The 15,784-nt window shown below is 37.2% G+C and overlaps 1 long non-coding RNA gene across 1 annotated transcript in view; it reads right to left on the reverse strand.

The window, feature by feature from the left end:
• LOC148759134 (uncharacterized) overlaps nt 1-15,784 on the reverse strand; it is a 48,980-nt gene that overhangs the window by 1,712 nt on the left and 31,484 nt on the right. The window contains exon 3 of the long non-coding RNA XR_016022852.1: nt 13,548-13,685. This is a non-coding gene — a long non-coding RNA (uncharacterized LOC148759134). The remainder of the gene's footprint in view (nt 1-13,547; nt 13,686-15,784) is intronic.

The raw sequence follows: 15,784 nt of genomic DNA on the forward strand, positions 1-15,784 counted from the left end.
TTTTTCTGAGCGGACTTTTATGAGGGATTTAAACCCCTCCTTACGCAACGTGTTAAGCACAAGAAAGAAAGATGGAAAGATGGAAAGAGAAAGGTAATAATGGAGGAAGAGTAAAAGATGGAGGATGCAGCAAAGAAGGACGATTATCACATAGACCACTTAACTGTTCAAGGAAAAAGAAGAGTGTTAAAACAGAAAAGGAGACTGATAGAACAAAACACAAATGCAGGCAAACAGGGGTCCAAACTAATGATTTTTAAGATGCGAGAAACCCGGTAACATTTCTCAAATAGGGAAGCGAAACATAATTTGAGATGGTGCTATGGAAATCAGGTGCTGTAGGAGATTCCCAGGGCTGCTGTAACAGAGTGGCACAAAGCTATGCCTTTAAACAAGAGAAACATTGTTTCACAGTCTGGATGCTGAGAAGTCTGAAATCAAGTGTCCCAGGGCAACACTGCCTCAGGCACTCTAGAGGACAGGCCCTCCTGGCCTCTTCCAGCTCCTGGGGGTTCTTGGCTCGTCCTGCATCACTGCAATCTTTGCCTCTGTTATCACACTGGCGTCATTACGTCATCGTCCCTCTGTGTGTCCAAATTTCCCCTTCTTACAAGGACACCAGTCATTGGATTAAGGCCTACCCTAGTGACCTCATCTTAACTTGGTTAGCTGTGTAAAGATTGATTTCCAAATAAAGTTACATTCTGAGGTCCTGGGGGTTAGGCCTTCAACATATCTGCTCTTGGGGACAAAATTCAGCCATAACAGATGTTATATAGGAAGCAAAACAATTCTAGATAAAAACTTTACATCCCAAATACCAAAAAATTACAAAGAGCTAACTACTAAGAAGTACATTATAAAATAAACAAACCAAAATTATGGAATGGGACTGAAACAGTAGAAGAAATTATAAGTAACATTTAATACAACTTCTTAAATTTTTGAATAACAAGAGAATACTAAACTAAAACAAAAGCAATGAAAGATGATTATGAAAGAGATTAGTTCCAGCACATGAGAAACAGACAGTGCTCAATGACTGCTCAGTCCAGGTCTTAATTTTTTCAGTATTTTTCTTTCGGTTTCCCAGGTTGAACGATCACTGACCCTTCCTTCTAACTTCTCCAATCCACTGTTAAGCTCTTGCTACAAATTTATTTCAGATGTAGCACTTTGCAGTTCTCTATTTTTATAAATACTTTTCTCTGCTGACATTCCCCACTTGTTCACTCATAAATATGTATTATTTGTAATAGTTGCTTGAGAGTTCTTCCTTGTTAATTCCAACATATGGGTAACCAAGAAACAATCTCCAAAAACTGCATTTTTCTCTTGACTACATGGCTCATGTTCTCCATTTCTTTTCATATCTAGTAATTTTTACTGTGTGCTGAACATTGTGTGTGACACGCGGGAGAGAGAGAAAATCATATCTTCTTCCTACACAGAATGTTCAGTTTGTTCACATAGGGAAACTACTGGCACTTCAATTCTTGTCAGCCTCGGTTTTATTCTTTGTTGGAGTGGGTCTTTTTTTATTTAGAACTCATTTTTAGGACATACCCTTTACTGCGGAGTGTAGACTTTCCTCTTAAGTTTGGGCCTCTCTAGAATCTGCAATCTATTTAAAAATTTTCAGTGAGGTCTCTCTCCACTGCCTAGACTGGTAGTACAATGTCACCCAGGACTGCATGCCCTCCGGTGTCACCATCTGGTTCTCAGCCGGCAGCAGGTGATCTCTACTAAGTCATACAGTTTCACCCTGTGCCTGTGCAGCCTGGCTGTCCAATACCCTCCTTCCCACCCATTGTCTCACGAGCATGTGACTGTATCCTTGACTTTCTTAACCAGTCTTGCATGTATCCCTATTAAATATACTTTAACTTTGCTTCCTTTTGAAGTTCACATAAATAGCATTAGACTGTAAGTATAGTTTTCATATTTTGTTTTTTATTTACTCAGCTTTAGGTTTATAGACTCATCCATTTTGTTTCATGTAACCTACTTTTTTTCACTGAGTAATTTTTCAAATGAGTACCTCAGAGTTTCTTGATCCATTCTACCATTCCACTGTTGATGGACACTCAGGTTGTTTCCAGATTTGGGTAATTATGGGGAAAATGTAATAATATTGATACGTCTGATATTGATCAGACATGTGAGACATGTATTATATGACACATATTGGGCGTGCATATCTCATGTGTGGGATCCTGAGGAATGCTTCCCTCACTTTGAGAGCTCTGCATTGCTCCCTGTGCCACCTGATTTTTTTCAATTTAACCAGTTTATTGGGATGACAATTGTTAGTAAAGCTACATACATTTCAGGTGTACAATACTGTATTACATCATCTATAAATCCCATTGTATGTCCAGAGTCAGTTCTCCTTGCATCACCATATATTTGATCCCCTTTACCCTCATCTACCACCCCCCACTCCCCTTACCCTCTGGTAATCACTAAACTATTGTCTGTGTCTATGAGTTTTTGTTTCTTTGTTTGTCTTGTTCCTTTGTTGCCTTCAGTTCTATATCCCACATACCAGTGAAATCATATGGTTCCCTGCTTTTTCTGTCTCACTTATTTCACTGAGCATTATAATCTCAAGGTCCATCCATGTTGTCACAATTGGTCCTATTTCATCTTTTCTTACCGCCGAATAGTATTCCATTGTGTATATATACCACAACTTCTTTATCCATTCATCTATTGAAGGATATTTTGGTTGTTTCCATGTCTTGGCCACCGTAAATAAAGCTGCAATGAACATTGGAGCACACGTGTCTTTATGGATAAATGGTTTCAGATTTTTTGGGTAGATACCCAAGAGAGGGATTGCTGGGTCATATGGTAATTCTATTAGTAATTTTTTGAGGAATCTCCATACTGCCTTCCACAGCGGCTGCACCAATCTGCATTCCCACCAACAGTGTATGAGGGTTCCTTTTTTCTCCATAGCCGTTCCAACACTTGTTACTATTTGTCTCGTTGATGATAGCCATTCTAACTGGGGTGAGGTCATATCTCATTGTGGTCTTTATTTTCATTTATCTGATCATTAGTGATGTTGAGCATTTTTTCATACGTCTACTGGCCATTTGTATGTCCTCTTTGGAAAATCGTCTCTTCAGGTCCTCTGCCCATTTTTCAATTGGGGTGTTTGTTTTTTTGTTGTTGAGTTGCATGAGTTCCTTGTATATTTTGGATATTAGCCCCATATGGGAGGCACTGTTTGCAAAAATCTTCTCCCATTCAGTTGGTTGCCTCTTTGTTTTGTCGATGATTTCTTTTGCTGTGCAGAAGCTTTTAAGTTTCATATAATCCCATTCATTTATTTTAGCTTTTACTTCCCTTGCCTTTGGAATCAAATTCATAAAATGCTCTTTGAACCCAAGGTCCGTAAGTATAGTACCCATGTTTTCTTCTATGCAGTTTATTGTTTCAGATCTTATGCTTAAGTCCTTGATCCATTTTGAATTAATTTTGGTACATGGTGACAGATACCAGTCTAGTTTCATTCTTTTGCACGTGGCTATCCAATTCTCCCAGCACCATTTACTGAAGAGGCTGTCTTTGCTCCATTGTGTGGTTTATGCTTCTTTGTCCAAAATTATCTTTCCATATTTATGTGATTTTATTTCTGGGTTCTCAGTTCTATTTCATTGGTCTATGTGTCTGTTTTTCTGCCAATACCATGCTGTTTTGATTATTGTTGCTCTGTAGTACAAGCTAAAGTCAGGGAGTGTGGTACCTCCACCATTGTTCGTTTTTCTTAGGATTGCTTTGGCTATTCAGGGTCTTTTGTGGTTCCATACAAATCTGATGATTTTTTGTTCTATTTCTTTAAAAAATGCGATTGGGATTTTGATGGGGATTGCATTAAATCTGTATATTGCTTTGGGTAATATGGCCATTTTAACTATGTTGATTCTTCCAATCCATGAGCACGGAATAGCTTTCCATTTCTTTGTGTCTTCTTCAATTTCTTTTAAAAAATGTTATAGTTTTCAGCATATAGGTCTTTCACATCCTTGGTTACGTTTATTCCTATGTATTTTATTCTTTTTGTTGAAACTGCAAAAGGAATTTTTTTTTTTCATTCTTTTTCTGAGATTTCATTGTTAGTATATAGGAATGCAATGGACTTTCGTATGTTGATTTTGTAACCGGCAACTTTACTGTATTTGTTGTTTCTCATAGCCTTTTGGTGGAATCTTTAGGGTTTTCTATATATAGCATCATGTCAACTGCAAAGAGTGATAATTTAACTGCTTCATTCCCAATTTGGATGCCTTTTATTTCTTTCTCTAGCCAGATTGCTCTGGCGAGGACTTCCAACACTATGTTGAAAAGCAGAGGGGATAGGAGACAACCTTGTTGATTACCAGAACGTAGAACAAACGGCTTCAGGCTTTCACCGTTAATTATGATATTAGCTAAGGGTTTATCATATAAGGCCTTTATTATTTTAAAGTATTTTCCTTCTATACCTATTTTATTAAGTGCTTTAATCATAAAAGGATGTTGCATCTTGTCAAATGCTTCTTCTGCATTAATTGATATAATCATATGATTTTTGTCCTTTATTTTGTTTATGTGATGTATCACATTGATGGATTTGCATATATTGAACCATCCGTGTGCCCCTGGGATGAACCCTACTTGATCGTGATGTAATAATCTTTTTAATGTATTGTTGCATTCTATTTGCTAGAATTTTGTTTAGGATTTTTGCATCTGTATTCATCAGAGATATTGGTCTGTAGTTTTCTTTTTTGTGTGTTATCCTTAACAGGTTTCGGTATCAGGGTAATGTTGGCCTCATAAAATGAGTTAGGGAGTATTGTCTCTTCAATTTTTTGGAAGAGTTTGAGTAGAACAGGTATTAGATCCTCTTTGAAGGTTTGGTAGAATTCACTAGTGAAGCCATCTGGTCCCGGACTTTTCCTTTTGGGAAGGTTTTGGATGACTGATTCAATTTCATTACTGGTGATCAGTCGGTTCAGATTTTCTAGTTCTTCATGGTTCAGCCTAGGAAGGCTAATTGTTTCTAAGACTTCTCCATTTCTTCTAGGTTATTGAATTTGGTAGCACATAGTCCTTCATAGTTCTTGTATGAGCCTTTGTATTTCTGTGGCATCCGTGATAACTTCCCCTCTTTCATTTCTGATTTTGTTTGTGTCTTTTCTATTTTTATCATAGGGAGTCTAGCCAAGAGTTTCTCAATTTTATTCACCTTTTCAAAGAACCAGCTCTGTCACATTAATTTTTCCTATTGTCTTTTTGTTCTCTATTTCATTTAATACTGCTCTGATTTTTATTATTTCCTTTCTTCTGCTGACCTTGGGTTTCATTTGTTCTTCTTTTTCTAGGTCTTTAAGGTGTAATGTGAGGTTATTTATTTGGGATTTTTCTTGTTTCTTCAGATAGGCCTGTAATTATATAAATTTCCCTCTTAAAACTGCTTTCGCTGCATCCCCAAAATTTTGGTAGTGTCTATTTTCATTGTCATTTCTTTCTACATATCTTTTGATCCCTCCTATTTCTTCTTTGACCCAGTCGTTCTTTAAAAGTATGTTGTTTAATCTCCATGTATTTGTGGTTTTTCCTGCTTTCTTTTTGCAGTTGATATCCAATTTCAAAGCTTCGTGATCAGAAAATACGCTTGGTGTGATTTCAATCTTCTTAAATTTGTTAAGGTAGTTTTATGTCCCAATATATGGTCTCTCCTTGAGAATGTCCCATGTACACTAGAAAAAAATGTATAGTTTCATGTCTTAGGACGAAGTGCTCTATAAATGTCAATTATGTCCATTTCATCTAATGTGTCTTTTAGGGCTGCTATCTCTTTATTTATTTTTTGTTTGGGTGATCTATCAACAGCTGTCGATGATGTATTTAGGTCCCCTACTATAATTGTGTTTTCGTCAATTTCTCCCTTTAGTTCTGTGAATAGTTGTGTGGTATATTTCGGTGCTCCCTGATTGGGGGCATAAATATTGATGACTGTTATGTCTTCTTGTTTTATAGTCCCCTTCACCATTATGAAATATCCATCTTTGTCTCTTGTTACCATTTTTATCCTAAAGTCTATTTCATCTAATATCATTATGGCTACACCTGATTTTCTCTGGGTACCATTTGCTTGGAGTGTCAATTTCCACCGTTTCATTTTGAGTCTATGTTTGTCCTCGTAGCTGAGATGAGTCCCTTGGAGGCAGCATATGGTTAGGTTGAGTTTTTTGATCCAATCTGCTACTCTGTGCCTTTTTACTGGTGAGTTCACTCCATTTACATTTAGGGTGATTATTGATATGTGAGGATTTCCTATCATTTTATCTTTCGTTTTCTGGTAAAACTGTGTCTCCATGGTTTCCTTTGTCTTTTGTTGTTGTCTATTATTTCTGTGTGGTGATATTCTATGATTTGTCCTGTTTCTTCTTTTATTACGTTATGTATTTCAGTTCTGGATTTTTTTTGAGTGGTTACCATTAAGTTTATGTAAAAGAAAATTTGATATTTAGAGTATTCCATTTTCTTCAGCATGCTTTACTTTCTCCATTCCCATATTCCAGTTCAGGCCTTTAGTCTCCCTGCTTTTATATTTTGATTGCCACTATTTATCCCTATTGATGCTGGTCGAATAGCCTCCTTCAGTATTTCTTGTAGTGCAGGTCATGTGTTAGAAAATTCGCTCAGCTTCTGTATGTCTGAAAAGGTCTTTATTCCTCCTTCATATCTAAAGGATATCTTTGCTGGATATGTTATTCTTGGCTCATAATTTCTCTTTCAATATTTTGAAAATTTGATTCCACTGCCTCCTGGCTTGTGGAGTTTCTGCTGAAAAATCTGATGATAACCTAATGGGCTTTCCGTTGTAGGTTACCGTCTTCTTTTCCCTAGCTGCCTTGAGGATTCTTTGTCATTGATTTTTGACAGCTTCAATACTATGTGCCTTGGAGAAGGTCTGTTGGGGTTGAGGTAATTAGGATGTTCTATTTGTTTCTTGGATTCGAGGATCTAATTCCTTCCACAAGTTTGGGAAGTTCTATTTGACTATTTGTTTGAATATACTCTCTGTTCCCTACTCCCTTTCTTCCCCTTCTGGTATGCCCATTAATCTTATATTGCTCTTTCTGGTGGAGTCAGAAAATTCTTGTAGGGTTCTTTCATTCCTTTTAAGTCTCAAGTCTCTTTCTTCTTCCATCCATGTCATTTCTGGTTTCTATCTTCGATGTCACTGATTCTTTCCTCCATCTTGTCAACTCTACTACCTAAGCTGGCTATTTCATTCTTCATTTCTTCTATTCAGTTCTTAATCACCAGAAATTCTACTTGGTTCTTTTTTAAAATTTCAATCTCTTTGGTAAAATGTTCATGTTGTTCTTTGATTATGTTTCTGAGTTCATTAAACTGCCTTTCTGTGTTTTCTTGCATCTCATTGAGTTTTTTTCAGAACTGCAGTCTTGAATTCTCTGTCATTTAAGTCACATATTTCCATATCTTTAAGTTGATTTTCTGGAGACTTTTTATTTTCCTTCTGAGCTGTCTTGTTGCTTTGGTTATTCATGGCAATTGATGATTTATTATTTCTCTTCCTAGACATCTATAGGAGTGGGTTATGCAACAGGTTGATAGAAAGAGGTCTTTCTTTTGTTTTCTAGTAGGTGTTGGTAAAATATTTTCTCTCCAACTGCAGCCTTTTATTCTTCCTCACACTATAGTGTTATGGTTTTTCTGCACTATTCCAGCTTCTCACACAATGGGGGGATTCCCTGGAAGGCGGGCTTCTCCTCTGTGAACAGTTCACCTGGGTCATATGGCACCGCCTCCAAATCGGGGGTGGGGGGGTGGGGATGTGGAGAGCTTCTGAAGTTCCAAAGCTTTTCCTGCACCAGATTCAGAGCCTGTGTGTTTCAGCAGTTCTGTTTACTCCTGCAGGGATCCGCCCGGATAGGTAGGGCCAGAGGCGGGGTGGGTTATGAGAGGGGCAAGAGCAATGGCAGCGACAACCATCACAGCCAGTCCTGCTTCGACAGCTCCCTCCCCTTTGCCGGAACTAGTTGGGCTGCGAATCTGTGTCTTCGGTCCACAGTTCTCAAAACAGCAAATATTCTGTTCTTTTGATCTAACACTGCAACTGTTCCGTTTCTAGCACCGGGCAGGTGGGGGTGGGGCGAGCTCTGGGAGGGTAGGGAGGGGGCAGCTAGTCTCAGTGCCTAAGGCTTCTGTTCCCTGCTCAGCAGTGAGGGCTTAAACCACCATTTTCAGCCTTCTTCCCTCGTCTTTTCTCCGAGGTCTCTGCTGTGATCGTTGGGTTCAGCCATGTTATATTCTGTCCGCTCAGCCCTGTGGGCTATAAATGCAGTCCGAGTTCTTCCCTCTGTGGGATGCAGCGAGCTCAGAGCACTGAGCTAGGTCTGCGTCCTGCGCCTGCGCTGGCCGTGTCGCACTTCTCCCTTCCCTCCTCCCCTGCTCATGCAATCTGCCCACCTTTAGGTGATTTCAGTAGTGTGCCTCTTAATCTTGCGTGTCTGCTGCACAGGGAGTCCTTTGTGGACTTACAGTTGTTCAATTTGTTGTAAATTCCAGGGGAGAGTTCAAGAGACTCACCTCACGCTGCCATTTTTATGACGTCCGCCACATGCTTTTCTGTTCAACTCATCTTTTTTTTTTTTTCCTGTGCCACACAGCACGGTACTGATAAACACAGCTCCATAATCTCTAAACATCCGACAGGGGACATCCCCTCTGTCCTTATCCTTCCCTTCCTCCGTTCTCCTCCCTCAGTGCCTTGGCTATTCTTCTCTTTGGAATGTTTTTCTATTTTGAATTATCTTGTCACATGTCATCCCCTTCCCCAAAACACCTCTTGGGATTTCAAGTGGGACTGCACTGAACCCAGAAATCAATATAGAGATAAATGACCTCTTTGCGTTTTGCATCTTCCATTGTGTAAACATGACGTATCTATTTGATTAGGTTTTCAATACTGTCTTTCAGTAAAGTTGTATAATTCTCCTCATAAAGGTTTTTTACATCATCCTTGTCTATTTATTCTAGTTGCTATTTTTAGATGCCATTTGTAAATGGCATTATTTTAAAATTGTATTTTCTATTGTTGCTCTTATATAGAAATACAATTGAATTTTTATACTGATTTTATTTTTTTTGGTAACCTTGCTATAAACTTTCTCATTAATTCTAATATTTTATCTGTAAATAATTTCTATACATATACAATCATTTTCTTTAAAAACAACGATAGTTTGGTTTCTTCCTTTCCAAAGTTAATAGTCTTGTTTTTCTCTTGTCTTACTATAACAACAAGGACCTCCTGTCTGTGTTGAGCAGCAGTGGTGACAGGGGGGACAGAGGTGATAGCAGGCTTCCCTTTCTTGTTCATCATCTCAAAGGGAAAGTTTTCAAACATTTGCTAAATATGATATTTATTGTAGATTTTTGTAGCTTCCTTTTATCTGATTAAGAAAGCCCTAGTTTCTGAAATAAAAAATAATCATTTTAAAAAGCCCTAGTTTACTCACTTTTTAAGATGATACTGAATGTTATCAAATGCTTTCCTTGCTGGAATGCTCATATAATTTTTCCTGCATTCCTACTGGAATGCTCATATAATTTTTCTGGCATTAACCTGCTATTATGGAAACTAAGTGACTGATTTTTTAACATGGAAAACCAACACTGCATATGATATCTGACAATTAAGTTCGCGAACTAATCCTAGAAAAAGTGCTACACACCTCATTGCTGGCTATCACTACAGTCACTTTTGAAGTACTCCCCTTGAGAAGCTATGCACCAATGCCAATGCCTAGTCCACCCTTCAAAGCAATTTTGGAACTCTCTTTCAGGAATGGCCATCAGAGTTGTTGTCATATTACCCTTGATGTCCTGAATGTCATCAAAATGTCTTCCTTTCAATATTTCTTTTATCTTCAGGTAAAGAAAGAAGTCATTGGCGGCCAGATCAGGTGAGTAGGGAGGGTGTTCCAATACAGTTATTTGTTTATTGGCTAAAATCTCCCTCACAGGCAGTGCCCTGTGAGCTGGTGGTACACTATTGTCATGCAAGAACCATGAATTGCTGGAGAAAAGTTCATGTCTAACTTTTTCACACAGCCTTTTCAGCACTTCCAAGTTTACTTACAATCGTAAACGTGGTCAACTGTTTGTCCAGTTGATACAAATTCATAATGAATAATTCCTCTGATATCAAAAAAGGTTAGCAACACCGTTGCAACAAGTTCACAAACTTAATTGTCATACCTTGGATAAATCTGACTTAAGTCAAAATGTATTATTCTTTTAACATATCCTTTTAACATATTGCTGAATTTGGTTTATTATTACAATAAAATTCATCAATAACTCACCCCAAATAACCTGAAATTGAGAGTAATTGATTGGCAATTTTTCCTATCCTTTCTCAAACAGAAGCTGATTAAAGTTCTTATCCTCTTCAAGGTTTGTGGAGGGGGCTAGGGTAGCTGTACGTAATCAATTATTTCTTGCGAAGTGGAGAGTAGAGAACAGGTCCCTGCTCCCAATATCCTCCCAGTCTAATCCCCACAGATCCACCTGTTTTTAATGGATTGATTAAATAAATGTATTTAATTTGGATCTCATTATTATATTGTGGTGGGACTTTACTAGCAGACCTTGAAATTTTACATCTATGTCCATGAGTGAAATTAGCTCGGAAATAGTCCTTACTCTGGTCTTCAGTTTCAGGTTTGTGTATCATGAAATAAGTTGCAAAGTGTGTCTTCTTCTTCTGTTGCCTGGAGGAGATTATGTAAGAGTGCATTTGTTTTTAACTTGAATGTCTGGAATGACTACCTGGTGAAGCCAGCTAGCCTGGAGTTTTCCTTTAAGGGAAGAAACATACAACTGGTTTAATTCTTTAAAGATTTTTGAACTATTGCAGTTTTCTGTTTCTTCTTGAGTCAGTCTTGGTATACTTTCCCCCAAATTTGTCCACTTCATCTAGATTTTCAAATGTATTGGCACAGAGTTCTTAATATCTTTTTTCTAATATGTTCGTGTGTGTGGCATCTGTAGTGATGGTCCCTTTTTTATTCCAGTATTGGTTATTTGTACCATCTATTTTTGATCAATTTTACAAGAGGTTTGTCAATTTTCTTAGTGTTATTAAAGAACAAGCTTTTATAGCTATCTAGATCCTTCCTACTGTATGTTTGTTGTTTCAGTTAATTATTGCTTCTATCTTTATGATTTACTTTCTTCTTTTGGGGTTAATTTTGCATTTGCTTTTAAACTTATTTCATGCATATTAAACTAATTTTCAGCCTTCTTTCTAATATATGGATACAAAGCTATAAATTTTCCTCGTATCACTTCTTTGGCTTCATCCATGGTTTCAATAAGCAGCATTTTCATTATTCAGTTCAAAATTTAATTTTAATTATAATTTATTACTTGACATATCACTTATATAGAATGATGTTTCTAATTTCCAAAGATACGAGAATTTTCTCTTTTGATTACTGATTTCTCCCTTAATTACATTATGACTAGAAAATATGTGGATAGTGTTTCAATCCTTTGAAATGTTTTAATTCTTGCCTTTATTCATTGTTTGTAAAAGCTTTGTGTGTAATGGAAAATAATGTTTTTTATAGTTGGTTATAGTGTTCAATAGACACCCATAAATCTAGTTTGTTAACTATATTGTTCAATCTTTTATATCTTAGCTGTTTTTCTGGTCTGATTATTTCTTTCAAGCACTGAGAGAGGTACAGTAAAATTTCCCTCTATAACTGTGAATTTGTCTATTTCTCCTCATAGTTCTATCAAGTTGTTTTATGTACTTTGGTGTTATTTTTATGTGATGCCTACAAATTTAGATAATCATATCTTCCTGATGAATTGAAATTTTTATCATCATGAAGCATCCTTCCTCATCTCTCACAATGCTTTTTGCCTTATAGTCTATATTGTATGGCATTAATCCATTTATACCAAATATCTTTTCTAATTACAAATATCTTTTCTATCCTCTTACTATTATTCTCCCTGTATTCTCATGATATATATAGTTCAATTTTTAAAATTCAGTATACCACTCTTTGTCTTTTTTAAACCAAAGAGTTTAGTCATTTACATTTCATGTAATTATTAAGATATTTAGGTTTAAACCTGACATCTTATTTTGTGATTTCTACTTGTCTCATTTCTTTAATCTTACTTATTCTCTCCTTTTTCTGTAGCATTTTGATTGGCTAAGATTTCCTTATCATTTAACTTTTCTCCTCTATTAGTTTGGAAATTATGCATTCTAATATTCTTACTTAGAAATTATAACACCAATGGTCAAATTATCAAAATATAATCAAAATCTTTGTTATTTTCTTGGATAATACAAGGAACTTTGAACATTTTAACATCATTTACATCCCATAATTTAGCTCTCTTCTTTAGACCCCATTAAATATTAATATTGTAGTCAATCAATGTTTATTTACATTTACCTGTATATTCAATCTCTCTAGTATTAATTCTTCTTTTGTATCTCAAAACTTGTAGCTGGAATCATTTATCTTCTGTCTCCTTCAGAAATCCCTTTAGTAAGAGTTAGATGGTGATGACTTCTTTCCATTTTCACTTGTGAAAATGCCTTTATTTCACTCTCATTCATGAAATATAAATTCACTAGGTTGGCAGTTGAAGAGATCAACGCCATTCAATTTTCTGCTTTGACTGTTGCAACTAAGAATCCAGCTGTGTGTAACTGTCAAGCACTTGAAGGTGACCTGTCCATTTTCTTTGACTGATTTTAAGATTTTCTGTTTGTCTTATAAGGTATCCACTGAGTTGTAAATTTTGATTCTATTTATTTCTAGAGGTTCTGTTTTTCAAGTGGACTAAACCACTTTTTATAGTTTCTTATTTCCTGCATAAATTTTATATTTTATCACCTTCCCACATGGTTGGCTGGCCCTGAACCACACATGCATGCAACAGGCTCAAAGTTCCCTGCTGGAGACAAAAGGTCTGAATGGACTGAAACTGTTATTCAAGAGACTACAATTCCAGCATAGCCAAGAAAATTACCTACTAAGTAAACGAAGAAACACCCATAGAAAAAAATTACAGAATTCTGAACTCCACACCTTAATTCTCATAATGACCAGGATACAACAACCCAAAACTACCCAACACACGAAGAAACAAGAAAACAGAACATATTTTCAAGAGAAAAGATAATTCTCTTGAAACTTGAGAATTAAGTTTCAAGTTCAAACTTGATTCTAAGTTTGGTTCCAGATGCTGGATTTCATTTCAGTCTTTAGTTGCTTTATTCATTTTGTGTATGTTGTTAGTAAGGGTTTCTTATCCCTCCCCCCTGCTTCCTTCCAACTGTTTGGCTCGTCAATTTTCCCAATACTATTTATTGAAAACCACCATCCTTGCCCCACTGCTCTTGCAGCCTGTCATAGATCATATTGCCACAAGTCAGGTACACGCAAATCTGTTTCCAGGTTTTCCAGTGCACTCACCTGGCTCACTTGTCTGCAAATTCCACAGCGTGTGGTGACACAGCTCTATGATATGACTTCATAGTTGACACAGCAAGTCCTCTCCTTACTCAAGGATATCCTGGCACTCGTGGCACTCTGCAGGTCACTGAGGTTACACTTTAAAATGAAATGATTGAAAGCCTGTTAAAAGTGTGACTGGGGGAGCTGGAATCAGTAAGTCGACTGGGGAAGAACCTGCATTATAGTGTTGAGTCAGTAATTCATGGACACCCCTTAGCTCTTCATTTCTTTAGTCTCTTTAAATGTCTAACAATAAAGTTTTATAATTTTCCCTGTAGAGGTCTTTTGTTAGATTTATTTCTAAGTGTTTGACATTTTTTTATGCTACTATATTTTAAATGATATTTTTTGTTATATTACAATGCAATATAACATGCAATTTGGGGTACGCAGAATGCAGTATTTGGTATATTCAAAACTTCTAGTAACTTATCTATAGATTGCTTTGATTTTTCCATGTGCACAGTCATCAGTTTTATTTATTGCTTTACAATCTTTATAACTTATTTTTTTAGTACTTTCTGCACTGGCTGAGACCTGAGATACAAAGTTAGGTAGAAGTGCCATCAGCTGACATCCTTCTTGTTCTCGTCTCTCAGCCAAGTTCTCTACACTTCAGCACCGGCTGATGTTGGCTGTTGGTCTCCTGCAGTTGCCCTTCATCAGAGTAAGAAAGGTCCTGTCAACTATCAGTTTGCTAAGAGGTGTGGGTTTTTTCTTAATGGAGTACAGGCTAAAAAAATGCTTTTTATAAGTCTACTGAGACGATCATACTATTTTTCTCATTTAATGTTATCAATATGAAGAACTATATTTTCTAATGCCAGTCTATTTCTAAAATACATCCAACTTGGCTATGAGATATTTTTCCTTCTTCTTTTACTGCTTTCAATTTGCTAATATGTTGTTCAGGATTTCATGAGCAAATGGCCTGTAATTTCCTTTCTGGCAATGTCCTTATCTGGTTCGTGTACAAGATTATGGCCGACTCATACAAGAAGTTGTGATGTGTTTCTTCTCTGTTTCCTGAAATCATTTCTGTAAGGTTAGTGCTAGTGGTTCCTGAAAAGCTTCCTAGAGCTCACCAAGGTCACCCCTCCACTCACCCGTCCCAAAGGCAGTTTCCTGGAGGGCTTGTCTTCCTTGTCTCCTCTGCTTGGCACAGGCTAAGACATGTCTCCTGGGGGACCCCAGAGCTTCAGCAGGACAAGGGGCGTCTTAATGTGGGCAAGTCCCCACTGGACTTCCCACCCTGGTCAGGCCCTACCCGCACTGTCCCCCAGGCAGCACCCTAGGGACACAAGTGGCCATGTGACTCTGGCTCTCCCGTACTTTTGTTTCCATCCAGTAATGGACCCCACAGTTCCCTACTACATCAGACCGTTGGTGCCGCCACGGTGTTTTGTTTCCTAAATGCAGTCTGTTTCATTTCATTTCACCTCAGCAGGAAGGTTTAGCCTAATTACATCATCAGATAACAGAAGCGTAAGCTACCCTGTTGTCCCGTAGATGCTCCTTTCACCCTGTGATACAGCAGAAGGTGGGCTGGCTAGAACTGTTGTTTTCTTCTCTATAAAATAACATCAGCAGTACCCTACAGGGAGGTGCGACTTCAAAATCAATCACAAATTCCAAAAACACAAGCTTACACTTAAACATTTTTTGAGTTAGCAAATGTCTTAGTGTCGTCATTTCAAAGAATAAAAATAGAAACTTTAATGTTCATCTGTGTGATCCAAGGAAGTCTTACCATAAATGTCTTCAAAATGCACATTTTCGAGTAACAGAAAAGGAGTCAGGAACACTGCTGAGTAAATCACAGGCAGCAGCAAAACATGTGATTGCATATCTGCTTGTGCGCTCACAAGGAGGAAGAAACGTTCAGCTATGCCGGCTTTCATCAGGACGCCGGTAAATTTCATCTTTCAATTTTCCGGGGCTTAGTGTCTGTAATAGTCACAACTTTCAATGTTCCTTGAATAAAGAAAAATCTGATGACGTTTCTGCCTCCTTGTTCCATTTGCTGTGAGAACCTTGCGTATACTTAGCAACACTGAAGTATTATTCTTTGTTCCTCTACAAAAAAAATATGGACTTTCTTCAGGCTGGATCCACAGTCATTGTCACTTAAAACAAAAAGGAATCAGGAAAAGGATTCTCTAAATAATGTGCAGCGTATTTTCTAAATCACAAAG

Source organism: Rhinolophus sinicus, chromosome 1 (genome assembly GCF_057876585.1).
Source record: "Rhinolophus sinicus isolate RSI-liver-muscle chromosome 1, RSI-T2T, whole genome shotgun sequence".
NCBI classification, from domain to species: domain Eukaryota; kingdom Metazoa; phylum Chordata; class Mammalia; order Chiroptera; family Rhinolophidae; genus Rhinolophus; species Rhinolophus sinicus.